Raw genomic sequence first — 19,407 nt, 5'->3', positions numbered from 1 at the left:
GCACCCGGGGAAGGGGTTATACTGCACCCGGGGAAGGGGTTATACTGCACCCGGGGAAGGGGATACACTGCACCCGGGGAAGGGGATATACTGCACCCGGGGAAGGGGATACACTGCACCCGGGGAAGGGGTTATACTGCACCCGGGGAAGGGGTTATACTGCACCCGGGGAAGGGGTTATACTGCACCCGGGGAAGGGGTTATACTGCACCCGGGGAAGGGGATACACTGCACCCGGGGAATGGGATATACTGCACCTGGGGAATGGGATATACTGCACCCGGGGAAGGGGATGCACTGCACCCGGGGAAGGGAATACACTGCACCCGGGGAAGGGGTTATACTGCACCCGGGGAAGGGGTTATACTGCACCCGGGGAAGGGGATACACTGCACCCGGGGAAGGGGATATACTGCACCCGGGGAAGGGGATACACTGCACCCGGGGAAGGGGTTATACTGCACCCGGGGAAGGGGTTATACTGCACCCGGGGAAGGGGTTATACTGCACCCGGGGAAGGGGTTATACTGCACCCGGGGAAGGGGATACACTGCACCCGGGGAAGGGGATACACTGCACCCGGGGAAGGGGTTATACTGCACCCGGGGAAGGGGATATACTGCACCCGGGGAAGGGGTTATACTGCACCCGGGGAAGGGGTTATACTGCACCCGGGGAAGGGGATGCACTGCACCCGGGGAAGGGGATATACTGCACCCGGGGAAGGGGTTATACTGCACCCTGGGAAGGGGTTGTACTGCACCCGGGGAAGGGGTTATACTGCACCTGGGGAATGGGATATACTGCACCCGGGGAAGGGGTTATACTGCACCCGGGGAAGGGGTTATACTGCACCTGGGGAAGGGGATATACTGCACCTGGGGAAGGGGTTATACTGCACCTGGGGAATGGGATATACTGCACCCGGGAAAGGGGATGCACTGCACCCGGGGAAGGGGATATACTGCACCAGGGGAAGGGGTTATACTGCACCCGGGGAAGGGGATACACTGCACCCGGGGAAGGGGATACACTGCACCCGGGGAAGGGGATACACTGCACCCGGGGAAGGGGATATACTGCACCCGGGGAAGGGGATATACTGCACCCGGGGAAGGGGATATACTGCACCAGGGGATGGGGATGCACTGCACCCGGGGAAGGGGATATTCTGCACCCAGGGGATGGGGATGCACTGCACCTGGGGAATGGGATATACTGCACCCGGGGAAGGGGTTATACTGCACCTGGGGAAGGGGATACACTGCACCCGGGGAAGGGGATATACTGCACCCGGGGAAGGGGATATACTGCACCCGGGGAAGGGGATACACTGCACCCGGGGAAGGGGATACACTGCACCCGGGGAAGGGGATATACTGCACCCGGGGAAGGGGATATACTGCACCCGGAGAAGGGGATATACTGCACCCGGAGAAGGGGACATACTGCACCCGGGGAAGGGGTTACACTGCACCCGGGGAAGGGGATACGCTGCACCCGGGGAAGGGGATATACTGCACCCGGGGATGGGGATACACTGCACCCAGGGAAGGGGATATACTGCACCCGGGGAAGGGGATACACTGCACCCGGGGAAGGGGATACGCTGCACCCGGGGAAGGGGATATACTGCACCCGGGGATGGGGATACACTGCACCCAGGGAAGGGGATATACTGCACCCGGGGAAGGGGATACACTGCACCCGGGGATGGGGATACACTGCACCCGGGGAAGGGGATATACTGCACCCGGGGAAGGGGATATACTGCACCCGGGGAAGGGGATATACTGCACCCGGGGAAGGGGATATACTGCACCCAATGGGTCCCAATGTGTCACAAATCTGAAACCATCCCCCTCACACCATCTTTTTAGCTGCATATTCATCCAATACATCCTGCTGTTTCTGCGCTGACTAGCTCAATGAACTGGTAGGAATCCTGAGGTAACTACCTTTGAGGTCCTACATTTTAACTTCCTTCCTTGTTGCCTCATTCTAAGTAGTGTCTGAAACACTGGCTATTCACCCTCCCCGTCTGGATTGTCTTCCAACCACTTTGAGACATCCACAGCTGTCGCACCAGGAGGGCAATACACCATCCTGCACTCTCGTTTGTGTCCGTCAAAATGCCTATCTATTTCCCTCACAATTTAATCCCTTAGAGCTATAGCATTTCAATGGCTATTCCTTCCTACCTTTGGGTCGAACTGCTATATTGGTGTAACAGGTGTTGGTGGATCTTACTTCCTCCTAAGATGGCTGCCAAACCTTCCTTCTCTATCTGGGTGTATTGTTGCTTGGCATCAGCCAAAGTCCAAGAAGCATATGCTGTCAGGCGTTCCTCTCCACTGGGCCATGGGTGAGCCAACACCACCCCAATATTGTCTGGGGAGGCATCACATGTTGGCACTACAACGTCTTAGGATCATGGTGTGCCAACACCTTAGACAACAATAACCACTTCTTCATTTCCCTAAAGCCGACATCTTGGCTCTGAGACCATTTCCAAGGCTGACCCTTTTTCAATTTGAAATGTAGGGATGCCAGGATGGAGGCCAGGGTGTGCATGAATTGTCGGTAATTATCCATCAATCTCAGGAAAAGCCTAAGCTCTGGTACAGATGTGGGAGGAGGGGCACCTTTGATTGCCCTCCCTTTACCTTCCAACAACCCGGTCTTGTTTATTCTGTTGCCCAGGTCGGTCACTTGGGATGCCTGGAACACACACGGTTCCTTTTTCAGGACATCTATCTACTTTGGAGAAATGTCTAAGCACTCTGTCCAAGTTCTCAAAGTGCTCTTTATTGGTCTTCCCATCGATTAACACGTCATCCAGATAAGTGTCAACCTTGGGTAGACCTTGTAAAAAATTCTCCATCGTCCTCGGAAAAACTGTACAGGGACTGACGATACCCCAAATGGCAATCTTGTATTTTGGGCACAGACTCTAATGGGAATGAATTGGAGTTTACTTCTGGGAATCCTCATCTAACTGCAATTGCATGTCCACACGGCTGATGTGGAGCTCATGAAGGACAGCCCCTGCCCCCACAGCCCCGCGCCATCTTTGCTTATAAATCCCCAATGCAAAGGAATAGGTATTTATCCAGCTTCAAGCAGCTGCCTACTATTTGTTTAAAATCCCCACAAAGTGAGCAGTCAAACTTCACAATCAGGACGATTGATGGTGCCCAATCAGCAAACTGCTCTGCTTTAATGGTTCCTTCACGATCTAGCCTCCTGATTTCAGCCTCGACATAAGGCAAATGGCACTGGGTGGGCCTTGTGGAATCGTGCAATTACTTCCTGATCAACACACAAGGTGGCCTGGTCTCCTCTGATAGGCCCTTGACCTTCCTGAAAACCCTCCGGGTATTTAATTAAGACTTTACTCAGGCAGCTATTTGCAAATTGAAAAATGTTGAGCCCATCAAAGTGATTGTCCCATCAAGCTTGGGCTGAGCCATTTACCACAATCAGGGGAACTGCAGCAACTGTTTCTCAGAAAGACCAGACCCATATCTGTACCTGTAATCTGTAACGGGTCCCCGGTATGGATTCTCAGTCTAAATGGGGTCTTGCACAAACTTAAGGGTTGGAGTTCAGAGTGAATTTTGTGAAAGACTAATTTCACAATGACTGGTACAGCTACACTGGTATCAACCTCCATGAAAACTGAGTGACCATTTAACCAGACATTTATTTGGATTGGTTCTGATTTGGATGTCGCTAACCAATCTAACTGTTCCAAACCAGGTGTAGGTGGCTTTTCCAGGGGATGCACTCTCTTGGATACCAGCCCATGAGTTCTCTTACTCAGATCAGACCTAGTGGGACTCTTTTGCTGTCTCTACTCTGCATTCCAGCAGCAACGACAATGGCTTGTTGGCCCAGATCCTGATGAAACTGTGGGACTTCACTGTGGGCTGATCTCAAGTCCCCCTGTTCAGGACATGTCCTGACTGAGGCTTTGCAATTGATTTCAGTCAACTGGTGATGCCCAAGTTCAGTCAGACTGGTGAGGGCGTCCACTTCCATCTGCACACCCGGCAACTCACGTGCTTCACTTACCACATTTTCCAAAGACAAAGCCAATTGTAGTGCCTGTTTGAAGTCCAGTTGGGCTTCAGCTAGTAGGCGCTTCTGTATGGTTACATCATTAATCCCACATAACAAACAGTCTCTCTGCATCTCATTCAGGATTAACCCAAGAATCACATGTCTCAGGCAGTCATCTCGACCTCATCAAATACCCCGATACCGATCCCCCTAGTTCTCAAGCAGCCAAACAAAACCAACAGTGTCTTAGAATTAGAGGAGGTTTGGGCTCATAATAATCCTCAGCTCAATATGTCAACTGTTGTAAGATTTTAGTATCTGGTGCTTCAGGAAAAGTTAGGCTCCTAATAACCAAAAATGCTGCAAGTCCATGCACCATCAGAAGGATTATTTGTTGCTTTTCATCTGCCCCAATGTCACCTGTCCGGAAAACAAATAATATATTCTTTCCCCATACTGGGCCCAGTCTTCGACAGCAGGATTGAACAAGTCGAGCTTCCCAAATAATTGCAGAGCGTTAGAAGCACTTACCATAAGAAGACTGCTGTAAACCATTTTTTTTCGGGCACGTACTGTCTTCTCTTTTTGCCACTGAAATAACTGCACAGACACCAGTATCCCATCAGCAAGTCCCCCTTTATTGATACATGCACAGCACAAGACACAGGTCCAGCTCCCTCAGAGCATGCTCTCAGTATGACTAGAACCCTGGCCCTCCTGTTAATATCAGTCAGCCAGGGCTCCCTTATTGGACCAGATTAACAGCTGCAATTATTTTATGAGGTCCCCTTTGGCTGACCTTGTAACAATCAGTGTGACTGGGTCTGTGTGATGCTGGAGACTACTGGAGGAGGCTGAGATGGATTGCTGTGAAAGCCTTATCTTTCTCACTGATGTGCTGGGCTCCCCCATCGTTGAGGATGGAGATATTGGTGGAACCTCCTCCTCCAGTGAGGTGCTTAATTGTCCCCCACCATTCATGACTGGATGTGGAAGGACTGCAGAGCTTAGGTCTGATCTGTTAGTTGTGGGACTGCTTAGCTCTGTCTGTCACTTGCTGCATTGCTATCAGTGTGCAGATAGTCCTGTTTGTGGCTTCACCAGGTTGACTCCTCATTTTCCGGTCTGCCTAGTGCTGCTCCTGCACTCTCTCCATTACATTGAGACAAAGAAGATAGGAGCAGGAAGAGGCCATTCAGCCCTTCAAGCCTGCTCTACCATCCATCACGATCATTTCTGATCGTCCAACGCAGTTGCCGAATCCTGCTTTCTCCCCATAACCTTTGACCCCATCTACCCCAAGTGCTACATCTAGCCACCTCTTGAATGTGTCCAAGGTTTTAGCATCAACTCCTTCCTGAGGGAATGAATCCCACAGTATCTTTGGATGAAGAAATGTCTCTTCATCTCCATCCTCCATGGTCTCCCCTAAATCCTCAGATTGTGATCCCATGTACTGGACACAGCCATCATCAGGAACATCCTCTCTGTTATCTACCCTGTCTGGTCCTGTGTCAATTTTACAAGTCTCTGAGATTCCCGCTTCATCCATCTGAACTCCAGTGAAAACGATCCTAATCTAGTCAATCTCTCCTCATACGCCAGCGCTGCCAAGTCTGGAATCAGCCTGGGAAAACTTTGCTGTACTCCCCTGAGAGCAAGAGCATCCTTCATCAGAAACGGAGACTGAAACCAGGCACAATATTCTCGGTGTGGCCTCTCCAAGGCCCTGTATAACTGCAGCAACACATCCGTGCTCCTGGACTCGAAACCTCCAGCAATGAAGGCCCACATCCCATTTACCTTCGTTACCACCTGCTACACCTGCAAGCTTACCTTCAGCAACTGGTACACAAGGACACCCAGGTCCCACTGCACACTCCCCTCTCCCAGTTTACAGCCAGTCAGCTCATAATCTGCCTTCTTGCCTTTGCTTCCAAAGTGAATAACCTCACATTAATTGCAACCGCCACTGATTTGCTCACATATCCAACCTATCCAGACCATGCTGAAGGGTCTCTGCATCCTCCTCACAGTTCACCCTCCCACCCAACGTGGTATCATCTGCACACTTTGAGATGTTCCATTTCCTTCCCTGATCCAGATCATTAATACATATTGGGAATAGCTGAGGTCCTCGCACCGATCCCACTAGTTACTGTCTGCCAATGTGAAAAAGACCCATTAATTCCTACTCGACATTTCCTCTCTGCCAACCAGTTTCCGTCCAAGACACTTCCCCCAATCCCATGCACTTTAATCTTGTACAATAACCTCTTATGTGGGACTTTGTCACGTGCTTTCTGAAAGTCCAAATTTATCAGGTCAACTAGCTCTCCCTTGTCAACCCAACTCCATCTCCATAGAACTCCAACAGATTGCTCAACATGATTTCCCCTTCATAAATCCATGCTGACTCCATCTGATCCTACCATTGCTATAAAATCCTTGATAATGGATTTGAGAATTCTCCCCACTACCGATGTTAGGCTTCCTGGTCTATAATTCCCGGTTTCTTTCTACCTTTCTCCTGGAATATTGTAGTGACATTAGCTACCCTCCAATCTGCAGGGACTCTTCCAGGATCTATAGAATCCTGGAATATGACCACCAATGCATCCACTATTTCAAGAGCCACTTCCTTAAGTACTCTGGGATAGAGATTATCAGGCCCTGGGGATTTATCCACCTTCAATCCCTCAATTTTCCCAGGGCCATTTCTCTAATAATACTGATCTCCCTCAGTTCTGCCCTCTCACTAAATCTTGTATTCCCCAACGTTTCTGGTATCTTATTTAAGTCCTCTTTTGTGAAGACAGAAACAAAGTATGTATTCAGTTGCTCAGCCATTTCTTTGTCCCTGTTATACATTCCCCCTGTTTCTGTCTGTAAGGGACATTTATCTTCAGCAATCACTTTCTCTTCACGGAGCTATAGAAACTCTCAGTGCCAGTCTTTATGTTCCCTGCAAGCTTCCTTACGTACTCCATTTTCCTCCTTCATCAATCCCTTGGTATTTCTTTGCTGAATTCTGAACTGCTTCAAATCCTTAGATCTATCATTTCTCTTGATCAGTGCTTCTTCCTTGATCTGATAGTATCTCTTATTTCCTTTGTAAGCCATGGATTGGCCCTCTTACCCATTTTGCTTTTGTGCCAGATAGGAATAAACAGAAAGTGAGGACTGCAGATGCTGGTGATCAGTGTTGAATAGTGTGGTGCTGGAAAAGCACATCAAGTCAGGCAGCATCCGAGCAGCAGGAGAGGCAACGTTTTGGACAGAAGCCTGATGAAGAGCTTAAGCTCGAAACATTAATTCTCCTGCCGCTCAGATGCTGCCTGACCGGCTGTGCTTTCCCAGCACCACACTCTCGGCTCTGGTCACCAGCATCTGCAGTCCTCACTTTCTCCTCCTTCATATCATCATAGTATCCTTTATTAAGATTCAGCACCCTAGTCTCCAAATCACTTACCTCATACTCCATCTTGATAAAATAATGCCATCATGTTATGGTGCTCATCCCCAAGGAATCTCACACAGCTGGAGTGGCAATGATTCCCCTCTCATTACGGACACATGGCTGTAGAGTGACCAGGGATGGGAATGAAATATCCCAGAGTATTTAGTATTTAGGAAGGACAGGCAAAAAGGAAAAGATGGTGGAGTGGCATTGCTGGTTCAGGATGAAATTAACACCACAGTGAGAAAGGATATTAGCTCTGACAATGTGGAGTCAGTATGGGTTGAGTTGAGAAATACCAAGGATGAAAAACGTGCTTGGGTGTCACATAGAGGCCATCAGACTATATACTTATATAGTTTAAGATGGCCAGTCTAAAATGGCCTGCTCTTTAGATGGTTCCTCCACATATTGGTCAAGAAAATCATCCCCGAACCCACCAGAAATTCCTCTATGGCATTGTGGCTAATTTGATTTGCCCAATCACCAATATTCCCTTATCACATGCATATCTAATTTCCTGTTTAATACCATTCCCAACATCACCACTGCAGTTTCAGGATCTCTATGTAACACCCACTAACAATTTTTTGCCCCTTGGTATTTCTCAATTCAAGATATCTTTGCAGTATCCTTGAACATGGGTGAGGTCCCGGAAGATTGGCGAATTGCTAATGTTGTCCCCTTGTTTAAGAAGGGTAGCAGGGATATGCCAGGTAATTACAGACCTGTAAGCCTAGCGTCAGTGGGAGGGCAGCTAATGGAGAAGATACTAGGGGATAGGATATATTCCCATTCAGAAGGAAATGGGCTTATCAATGATAGACAACATGGTTTTGTGCAGGGAAGGTCATGTCTCATGAACCAAATAGAATTCTTTGAGGGGGTGACAAATTTGATTGATGAGGGAAGGGCTGTAGATGTCATATACATGAGCTTTAGTGAGGTATTTGATAAGGTTCCCCATGGTAGGCTGATGGAGAGAGTGAAGTCTCATGGGGTCCAGGGTGTACCAGCTAGATGGATAGAGAACTGGCTAAGCAACGGGAGACAGAGAGTAGTCATGGGAGGGAGCTTCTCAAAATGGAGACTGTGACCAGTGGTGTTCCAGAGGGGCACTGTTGCTTGTGATTTACATAAATGATTTGGAGGAAGGTAAAGGCGGTCTGATTAGAAAGTTTGCAGATGACAGTAAGATTGGTGGAGTAGCAGATAGTGAAGGGGACTGTCAGAGAATACAGCAGAATATAGGTAGGTTGGAGAGTTGGGGGGAGAAACGGCAGATGGAGACCAATCCAGGCAAATGCGAGGTGATGCATTTTGGAAGATCCAACTCAAGAGCAAACTATACAGTAAATGGAAAGGACCTGGGGAAAATTGATGTCCAGAGAGATCTGGGTGTTCAGGTCCATTGTTCCCTGAAAGTGGCAACGCAGGTCCATAGAGTGGTCAAGAAGGCATACAGCATGCTTTCCTTCATCGTATGGAGGATTGAGTACAAGAGTTGGCAGGTCATGTTATAGCTCTATAGGACTTTGGTTTGGCCACATTTACAATACTGTGTACAGTTCTGGTCGCCACATTACCAAATGGATGGGGATGCTTTGGAGAGGGTGCAGAGGAAATTCATCAGGATGCTGCTTGGTATGGAAGGTGCTAGCTATGAGGAGAGTCATAGAGTCATAGAGTCATAGAGTCATAGAGTCATAGAGTCATAGAGACGTACATCATGGAAACAGACCCTTCAGTCCAACCCGTCCATGCCGACCAGATATCCCAACCCAATCTACTCCCACCTGTCAACACCTGGCCCATATCCCTCCAAATCCTTCCTATTCATATACACATCCAAATGCCTCTTAAATGTTGCAATTGTACCAGCCTCCATCACATCCTCTGGCAGCTTATTCCATACATGGACCACCCTCTGCATGAAAGGGTTGCCCCTTAGGTCTCTTTTATATCTTTCCCCTCTCACTCTAAACCTATGCCCTCTAGTTCTGGACTCCCTGACCCCAGGGAAAAGACTTTGTCTATTTATCCAATCCATGTCCCTCATAATTTTGTAAACCTCTATAAGGTCACCCCTCAGCCTCCAACGCTCCAGGGAAAACAGCCCCAGCCTGTTCAGCCTCTACCTACAGCTCAGATCCTCCAACCCTGGCAACATCCTTGTAAATCTTTTCTGAAGCCTTTCCGATAGGAAGGAGACGAGAATAGCATGCAATATTCCAACAGTGGCCTAACCAATGTCCTGTATAGCCGCAACATGACCTCCCAACTCCTGTACTCAATGCTCTGACCAATAAAGGAAAGCATACCAAACGCCTTCTTCACTATCCTATCTACCTGCGACTCCACTTTCAAGGAGCTATGAACCTGCACTCCAAGGTCTCTTTGTTCAGCAACACTCCCTAGGACCTTACCATTAAGTGTATAAGTCCTGCTGTGATTTGCTTTCCCAAAATGCAGCACCTCGTATTTATCTGAATTAAACTCCATCTGCCACTTCTCAGCCCATTGGCCCATCTGGTCCAGATCCTGTTGTAATCTGAGGTAACCCTCTTCGCTGTCCACTACACCTCCAATTTTGGTGTCATCTGTAAACTTACCAACTGTACCTCTTATGCTCGCATCCAAATCATTTCTGTAAATGACAAAAAGTAGAGGGCCCAGCACCGATCCTTGTGGCACTCCACTGGTCACAGGCCTCCAGTCTGAAAAACAACCCTCCACCACCACCCTCTGTCTTCTACCTTTGAGCCAGTTCTGTATCCAAATGGCTAATTCTCCCTGTATTCCATGAGATCTAACCTTGCTAATCAGTCTCCCATGGGAACCTTGTCGAACGCCTTACTGAAGTCCATATAGATCACATCTACTGCTCTGCCCTCATCAATCCTCTTTGTTACTTCTTCAAAAAACTCAATCAAGTTTGTGAGACATGATCTGCCTGAGGTTGAGTAGATTAGGATTATTTTCAGTGGAAAGCAGGAGGTTGAGGGGGGACCTGATTGAGGTCTACAAAATCATGAGAGTATTGACAGGTGGATAGCAAGAAGCTTTTTCCCAGGGTGGGGGACTCAATTACTAGGGGTCAAAAGTTTAAAGTAGACGGGGATATGTTTAAGGGAGATGTGCGTGGACAGCTCTTTATGCAGAGGATTGTGGGGGCCTGGAATGCGTTGGCAGTGGAGGTGGGAGGGGCAGGAACGATAGTGTCATTGAAGATGTATCTAGACAGATACACGAATGGGCAGGGAGCAGAGGGATACAGACCCTTAGAAAATAGGCGACAGGTTTAGATCAGGATCTGGATTGGCACAGACTTGGAGGGCTGAAGGGCTTGTTCCTGTGCTGTAATGTTCTTTGTCTTCCCTAGCCCCTGTAGTGAACACTCCCCCTAAGGACATCAGTCCCAGTCCTACCCAGGTAAAATCTGTCCAATTTGTACATGTCCCACTCGCCACATGCAGAACCTGCCCCAATGCCCCAGGAATCTGAAACCTTCCCCCAACACGATCTTTTCAGCCCAGTCCTTTGCCAACCCTCCCTCCACAAACTCTCCCTTAGTAGTGGTGACTGCGCAGATGCAGATCCTTACCCCAACATCCATTAAACCAGGGTTGATCCCCTGGCTTGGTGGTAATGGTTGAGTGGGGGATATGCCGGGCCATGAGGTTACAGATTGTGCTGGAGTACAGTCCTGCTGCTGGTGATGACCCACAGTGTCTCATGGATGCCCCGCCCTGAGTTGTTAGATCTGTTGAAGTCTGTCCCATTTAGCAGGGTGACAGTGCCTCACAACACAATAGAGGGTATTCTCAATGTGAAGGTGGGGACTTTGTCTCCACAAGGACAGTGCGGTGGTCACTCTCACCAATACTGTCATGGTCAGATACACCTGCAGCCGACAGATTGGTGAGGATGAGGTCAGTATGGTTTTCCCTCTTGTTGGTTCCCTCCCCACCTGCTGTAGACCCAGTCTAGCAGCGATGTCCTTTAGGACCCGACCAGCTCGATCAGTAATGCTGCTGCCAAGCCACTCTTGGTGGTTGGACATTGATATCCCCCACCCAGAGTACATTCTGTGTCCTTGCCACCCTCAGTGCTTCCTCTGAGTGTTGTTCAACTTGGAGGGGTAATGATTCATCAGCCGAGGGAGGGTGGTACGTGGTAATCAGCAGGGGGTTTCCTTGTCCGTGTTTCACCTGAAGCTATGAGACTTCATGGGGTCCGGAGTCAATGTTGAGGATTCCCAGGGCAACTCCCTCCCCACCGTATCCCACTGTGCTGCCCCCTCTGCTGGGCCTGTCCTGCCGGTGGGACTGGGCCTATCCAGGGATGGAGATAGTGGGGTCTGGGACGCTGTCTATGAGGTATGATCCCATGAGTATGACTGTGTCAGGCTGTTGCTGGACTAGTCTGTGAGACAGCTCTCCCAGTTTTCGCACTGGCCCCAGATGTTCATGACGGGGACCTTGCAGGGTCGGCAGGGCTGTTTCTGCCACTGTCTTTCCTGGTGCCTGGGTCGATGTCAGGTCATCCATCGGTTTCATTTCTTTGAGAATTTGTTGCGATTGGTATAACCGAGTGGCCTTCTAGACCACTTCAGAGAGCAACTGAGAGTGAACCACATTGCTGTGGGTCTGGAGTCACATGTAGGCCAGACCAGGTGAGGACGGCAGATTTCCTTCCCTGACAGACAATAGTGAACCAGATGGGTTTTCCTGACAATTGATAATGGTTTTGTGGCTGTCTGCATCTTTCCTAATCTTAATTTTCTTTTATTGAATTCCCATTCCACCCTCTGTGTCCCGAGGACTATGGGTGAGTTTCTGGATTAATAATCTGGTGATAAAGCCATTGTCTCCTGTGCAGTAACTCCTGGATTCAAGGAAAGGGAAAGAGCTTTCCTTGCTGCAGCTTCCTGCTGCTTATCCTCCCCAGTGAAGCCTGATGCTCACAGTGACCTCTCTAACCCCGTCCAAACGAGCCCACCCCACAGGTCAGACACATCAGAGAGAGCTGGACCGTACCAAACGGCACAAACTTTCACCAGTTTCTTCTTCATTCAGAGTTGAAAAAGCTGCCTCCGCTAGATTGGACAATCGGCACCTGACGAGCACCGTTTAACAGCCTGAACAAGTCAGTGGTAAGGAACCATTTCAAACACTGTCGTTCTTTCAAACAGCAATGTGTTGGTTGTGTTCATCAGCTCAGTGATGAATATAGAACATAAAACACTACAGGAGCAAGTGAGGATTGCAGATGCTGGAGATCAAGAGTGTTGTGTCTAGATACATCACATCCACTGGGTCCCTGTTGTCCACCATGCTTGTAATGTCTTCACCGAGTTCCAGGAGATTAGTTAAACATGACCTGCCCGTCATGAACCCACGCTGTGTCTGCCCAGTGGGACAATTTCTATCTAGATGCCATGTTATTTCTTCCTTGATAATGGTCTTAGGCATTTTCCCCATTACAGAAGTTAAGCTAACTAGACATTAATTCCCCATCTTTCGTCCACCTTCCTTTTAAAACAGTGGTGTCACACTTGCTGTTTTCCAATCTGCTGGGACTGCCCCAGAGTCCAGCGAATTTTGGGAAATTACCACAAATGTATTTGCTGTTTCTCCCGCCATCTCTTTTCGTACCCTGGGATACATTCCATCTGGGCCAGGAGACTTGTCTTTCCTTAGCTCCATTAGCTTACCCAACACCAACTCTTCCATAATAATGATTGTTTCCCCACCAACCTTTGTACCTTTGTCAATTACTGACATGTTATTAGGGCCCTTCACTGTGAAGATCACACAAAATACCTATTCAATGACTCGGCCATTTCCTCATCTCCCATTATTAAATGCCCCTTCTCATCCTCTTTATTGTTGTTGTATATATTTATAGCACCTTTTGCTATCTGTCTGTATATTCTGAGTGAGTTTTTTCCTTCGCTTTTCTTTATCGCTCTTTTTGTGCCTTTCTGTTGAACTTTCTGCTAGTTTTGCTCTGGTTTTGGCTACCTTGTATGTCCTATCTTTCCATTAGATAGCCTCCCTTATTTCCTTAGACATCTATGATTGATTATTCCTGTTCCTACAGTCCTTCCTTTTCACTAGTACATACTTTTACTGAGCACTTTGAAAAATTGTTTTGAAAGTTCTCACTGTTCCTCAACTGTCCCACCATAAAGTCTTTGCTTCCAGCCTACCTTAGCCAACTCCTCCATCATCCTACTGTAGACCCCTTGTTTAAGCACAGGATCCTGGTATTGGAATTTATCTTCATTTTCCCAATTTAACCATACTCTGATCACTTCTCCCAAGTGGATCCTAACTATCAGGTCATTAATTATTCCTGTGCCCTTGTGCTAGATTTTGGACCCTCGTTATAAATTCCAACATCTCAATGAATAATATCACCTGTGTTCTCCTTCCTTTTGACTTCTTTCATCACCTGCCATGTAGTTAACCCTCCTGCACACGTGCTAACCTTCTGCTGTCCTTTTCATTTTCTGTCATTTTCTCCTTCCCTTGCCCCCGACTCATGAGTTTAAAGGCCTAGTGACCATCCTATTTATCCTTTTTGCTCGGACACTTGTTCCGGATTGGTTCAGGTTGTTCCAACTTTAACAAAAACCCCAAGGCCTCAACCAGTTGTTCACTTGCGTGATTTTGGTGGACAGCCCTTGACCTCTGCTTTACAAACACTCTTCCCAAAAGTCCCAGTACAAAATAATCTTTTAAAGTGACAGCATTGTCACCTCTTTGAAAACAAATAACCACCAATATACAAAGATGGCTTCATTTTAAAACCTAGTTTACTTGACTATACACTACAATACAGATACATAATGTTGACTCTGAGCATGCAAACATACACCACTACATTCGACTTCAGTCTGTGTACTTCTGCACCAAATGCCTCTGTCTTTCTTCATCAGAGCTGCGACAATGCCTCGGCAATTGCATTTTCTTATCCTGCCACGTGTATAATTTTCAAATTGTATGGCTGCAATTATAAACTCCATCTAAACAGTTTGGAATTTTTAATCCTTAAATTTCTTCAAAAATATTAAGGAGTTATGAACAGTATATACAATTGTCTCGGATACATTACCAGCAATATAAATGTTAAAATGTTGAAACGCCAACACCAAACTTATGGTCTCCTTCTCAATTGAATATTTCTGCTGACGAATTTGCAATTTTCTGGAGGAATACTCCATAGATCTTTCCATCTTCCAATCATCTTCCTGTAAGAGCACCGCACCGACACCCACATCACTTACATCAATATTCACCTTGAATGGTTTTGTATAATTCAGTGTGGGGAGAAAGTGAGGACTGCAAATGCTGGAGATCAGAGCTGAAAATGTGTTGCTGGAAAAGCGCAGCAGGTCAGGCAGCATCCAAGGAACAGGAGAATCGATGTTTCAGGCATGAGCCCTTCTTCAGGAATCCTGAAGAAGGGCTCATGCCCGAAACGTCGATTCTCCTGCTCCCTGGATGCTGGCTGACCTGCTGCGCTTTTCCAGCAACACATTTTCAGCTATAATTCAGTGTGGCCAACACTGGGGCAGTGGTTAACACAGCTTTCAGGCTCTACTGTCCACTCAAATGTCTTGCCTTTCTTCAGCAATTCTGTGAGTGGAGCTGCCACACGGGGAAAATTTAGCATAAACCTCTGGTAAAGCCCACTTCATCCCAGGGATTGTATTCCTGCTCTCTTTGTTAATAGTCTGGGAAATTCCCCGATAACCTTTGTTTTCACATTCTGTGGGGCCATTTGTCGATGTTCAATAACATGGCTCAGCGACCAAAAGAGAAAATGCTGGAAAATCTCAGCAGGTCTGGCAGCATCTAAAAGGAGAGAAAAGTTTCGAGTCTAACTGACCCTTTGTCAAAGCTAAAAAAAAGGAGAGAAATAGGGAGGTATTAACATGGCCCAGGAAGGTGACTTGCAATTTAGTGAACTCACTTTTAACCAGTTTTATCTCCAAGCATGCCTCCTTAAGTTGATCAAACTATTCTGATAAATTGTGCAAACGTTCCTTCCATGTGTGACTGAAACTCACCAGGTCATCAATATACACCATACAATTGGGATCTGGAAATGAGCTTATTGGTTAGCCTTTGGAATGTGGCTGGTACATTCCTGAATTGGCAGGCTTTGACTGGTGCAGTTCATTTGGCATCATGAAAGCTGGAATTTCCTTCACTAGTTTGGAAAAATGTACCTGTCAGTATCCTCTGAGTAAGTCCAATTTAGAAATATAAGTTGTTTGGCCCACCTTCTCAATACAGTCTTCCAAATGTGGAACAAGATATGATTCAGACTTTGTAACTGCATTGTCCTTGTGATAGTCCACACACAACCATTGGGTACCATGTGGTTTTTGCACAATTACTAAGGTAATACCATTTGTTGTAGCTCACTGTGATTATGTTGTCTTGGAGTATGCGTTCAATCTCTTTTGAACCAATAACAACTTTAGAAGATTAAGTCTATAAGAATATTGCTTAATTGGAACAGCATTTTCTTTGCAACAGCAGGAGACTCGCCAACTTTAAGTGCATTTAAATGGTCATTGGATAGACATATAGATGAAAATGGAATAGTGTAGGATAGATGGGCTTCAGATTGGAATCTCAGGTCAGCATAACATCATGACAAAAGGGCCTGTACTGTGCTGTAATGTTCTATGTTCTATATCTACATCATGCATAATTAGATTATTATTTCCCAGCTAACTCCCATATCATGTGAATGTAATAACTCTTTCAGGTCATTTTGATTTTCCTCTGGAAGATAACTCAGTAATTTTTGAGATCTTCCTCTTTGTCCAATTCAATGTGAGGAATGTCAAGTTCAGAATTGTTTCTTTCCTAAACTATCCATAATTTTTCTGAATAATGTTGATGCAAAATTTGATCCATGATCTGATTAGTATCTCTGTGGGTACTCCGTATCTAGTAAAAATTTTGAGAACTCTTCTACAATCCTTTTAGGGGAGGCTATGGCTGAGTGGAATTATCGATGGACTGTTAATCCAGAACGCCAAGTAATGTTTTGGGGACCTGGGTTTGAAACCCACCATGGCAGATGGAGACATTTGAATTCAGTTTTTTTGAAAAATCAGCAATTGAGAATGTATTGGTGACAATGTATCAATTGCTGATTGTCAGAAAACCCATCTGGTTCACTAATGTCCGTGAGGGAAGGAAACAGCTATCATTACCCAGTCTGGTCTGCACGTGACACCAGACCCACAGCAACCTGGCTGATTCTTAACTGCCCTCTGGGTAATTAGGGATGCTGCCCAGCCAGTGACACCCTCATCCTGTGATAATGGAACAGCTTGTGGAAACCTAATAGATACATCCATTATGGACAACAAATACTGAATCCTACCTCTTGTTTAAGGTAGGAGTGCCATGCAATCAATCAAGACCAGTTTTAAAAGTTTCTCAAATGCAGGAATGGGTATTAAAGGTACTGATTTTATCACTGCCCAAGTTTTTCCAATTACCCCTCACATGAGATGCTGGCAAAATTCAACCAAATCCTCATGCAGTCCAGGCCAAATAATAAGTTTTTGTATTTTAGCTTGAGTTTGCCTTACTCCCAAATGACCTCTTACTCATGTGCTACCCACAACACCTCTGTACTATAACGCACTGGCAATACAACTTGATGGTCTACATCCCAGGGTACTGAAGGAGGTGGCTCGGGAAATCGTGGATGCGTTGGTGATTATTTTCCAGAGTTCGATAGATTCGGGGTCGGTTCCTGAGGATTGGAGGGTGGCTAATGTTATACCACGTTTTAAGAAAGGTGGGACAGAGAAAGCAGGAAATTATAGACCAGTTAGTCTGACCTCAGTGGTGGGAAAGATGCTGGAGTCTGTTATAAAGGATGGAATTCCGACACATCTTGATAGTAGTAACAGGACAGGACAGAGTCAGCATGGATTTATGAAGGGGAAATCATGCTTGGCTAATCTTCTTGAATATTTTGAGGATGTAACTCTGAAGATGGATGAGGGAGATCCAGTAGATGTAGTGTACCTGGACTTTCAGAAAGCTTTTGATAAAGTCCCACACAGGAGGTTAGTGAGCAAAATTAGGGCGCATGGTATTGGGGGCAAAGTACTAGATTGGATTGAAAATTGGTTGGCTGACAGGAAACAAAGGGTAGTGATAAACGGCTCCCTTTCGGAATGGCAGGCAGTGACCAGTGGGGATCCGTGCTGGGACCGCAGCTTTTTACAATATATGTTAATGATATAGAAGATGGTATCAGCAATAACATTAGCAAATTTGCTGATGATACAAAGCTGGGTGGCAGGGTGAAATGTGAGGAGGATGTTAGGAGATTACAGGGTGACCTGGACAGGTTAGGTGAGTGGACAGATGCATGGCAGATGCAGTTTAATGTGGATAAATGTATGGTTATCCACTTTGGTGGCAAGAACAGGAATCAATTTAGGTAAAGGGGCAGTACAGAGAGATCTGGGTGTTCTTGTACACCAGTCAATGAAGGTAAGCATGCAGGTACAGCAGGTAGTGAAGAAGGCTAATGGCATGCTGGCCTTCATAACAAGAGGAATTGAGTATAGAAGCAAAGAGGTGCTTCTGCAGCTGTACAGGGCCCTGGTGAGACTACCCCTGGAGTACTGTGTGCAGTTCTGGTCTCCAAATTTGAGGAAAGACATTCTGGCTATTGAGGGAGTGTAGCATAGGTTCATGAGGTCAATTCCTGAAATGGCGGGATTACCTTACACTGAAAGACTGAAGCGACTGGGCCTGTATACCCTTGAGTTTAGAAGGGGATCTGAGAGGGGATCTGATTGAGACGTATAAGATTATGAAAGGATTGGACACTCTGGAGGCAGGAAACATGTTTCCGCTAATGGGTGAGTGCCGAACCAGAGGACACAGCTTAAAAATACGGGGCAGTGGAGACCCACTCTCTGGATTCATTTAAGAAGGAGTTGGATAGAGCTCTCAAGGATAGTGGAATCAAGGGTTATGGAGATAAGACAGGAACAGGATACTGATTAGGAATGATCAGCCATGATCATATTGAATGGCGGTGCAGGCTCGAAGGGCTGAATGGCCTACTCCTGCACCTATTGTCTATTGATGAATTTATGCCCTTTTCTCATCTGCCTGAAGATGTGATGGTCATCATTTCCTCATCAAGACAGTATTTTGAAGTGAGTGACATTCTGGGGTACAGTCAGATTGGCCCTCTGTGTTTGCTTTGTTATATAACTGTTTCAGTTTTTCATCCTTCTGTTGGAATTCAGACTAAAAATACCCACATTGTCCTCCACCTGCTTTGGAGTTTGCTCAGTCATTTGCTCAACATTGTCTCTAATCATTGAATTTCAACTTCTTCCCTTTACTCTTTGATTTCTCCTCCTACTTCAACCTGTGGCTTTGGGACCTTGTCACCACACAGTCAGGAAAAATCCCAGGATATATTTCCTGGAAGACCTCAATTGCCTGATGATCCTCTGGCTTTTCAACCGCAGGAGGCAGCACTCTGACCTATCACCCAGCTATATCATTACCAATGTGGGTATTTTTAGTCTGAATTCCAACAGAAGGATGAAAAACTGAAACAGTTATATAACAAAGCATATCTGACTGTATCCCAGAATGTCACTCACTTCAAAATACTGTCTTGATGAGGAAATGATGACCATCACATCTTCAGGCAGATGAGAAAAGGGCATAAATTCATCAATAGACAATTGTATTGCTGGAGTCAAGAGTTCCTTACAGTACTCCTCCAACCACTTCTAAAGTTTTCACCAGACCCTCTGGTCTCAATTTATATCCTGGAGCACTGCCCTTCTCACCATCAAC

At 46.5% G+C, this 19,407-nt stretch overlaps 1 long non-coding RNA gene across 1 annotated transcript in view; it reads left to right on the top strand.

The window, feature by feature from the left end:
- Positions 1-19,407, top strand: part of LOC148152300 (uncharacterized) — a 240,172-nt gene that overhangs the window by 11,156 nt on the left and 209,609 nt on the right. The window contains exon 2 of the long non-coding RNA XR_015760554.1: positions 12,604-12,680. This is a non-coding gene — a long non-coding RNA (uncharacterized LOC148152300). The remainder of the gene's footprint in view (positions 1-12,603; positions 12,681-19,407) is intronic.

The sequence above is a fragment of the Chiloscyllium plagiosum genome, unplaced genomic scaffold, assembly GCF_037043375.1.
Source record: "Chiloscyllium plagiosum isolate Xiang-an unplaced genomic scaffold, Cpla_swu_hap1 HiC_scaffold_1, whole genome shotgun sequence".
Classification (NCBI taxonomy): Eukaryota; Metazoa; Chordata; class Chondrichthyes; order Orectolobiformes; family Hemiscylliidae; genus Chiloscyllium; species Chiloscyllium plagiosum.
The sequence above is the reverse complement of the archived record's forward strand: the minus strand, read 5'-3'. Positions and strand labels throughout refer to the sequence as shown.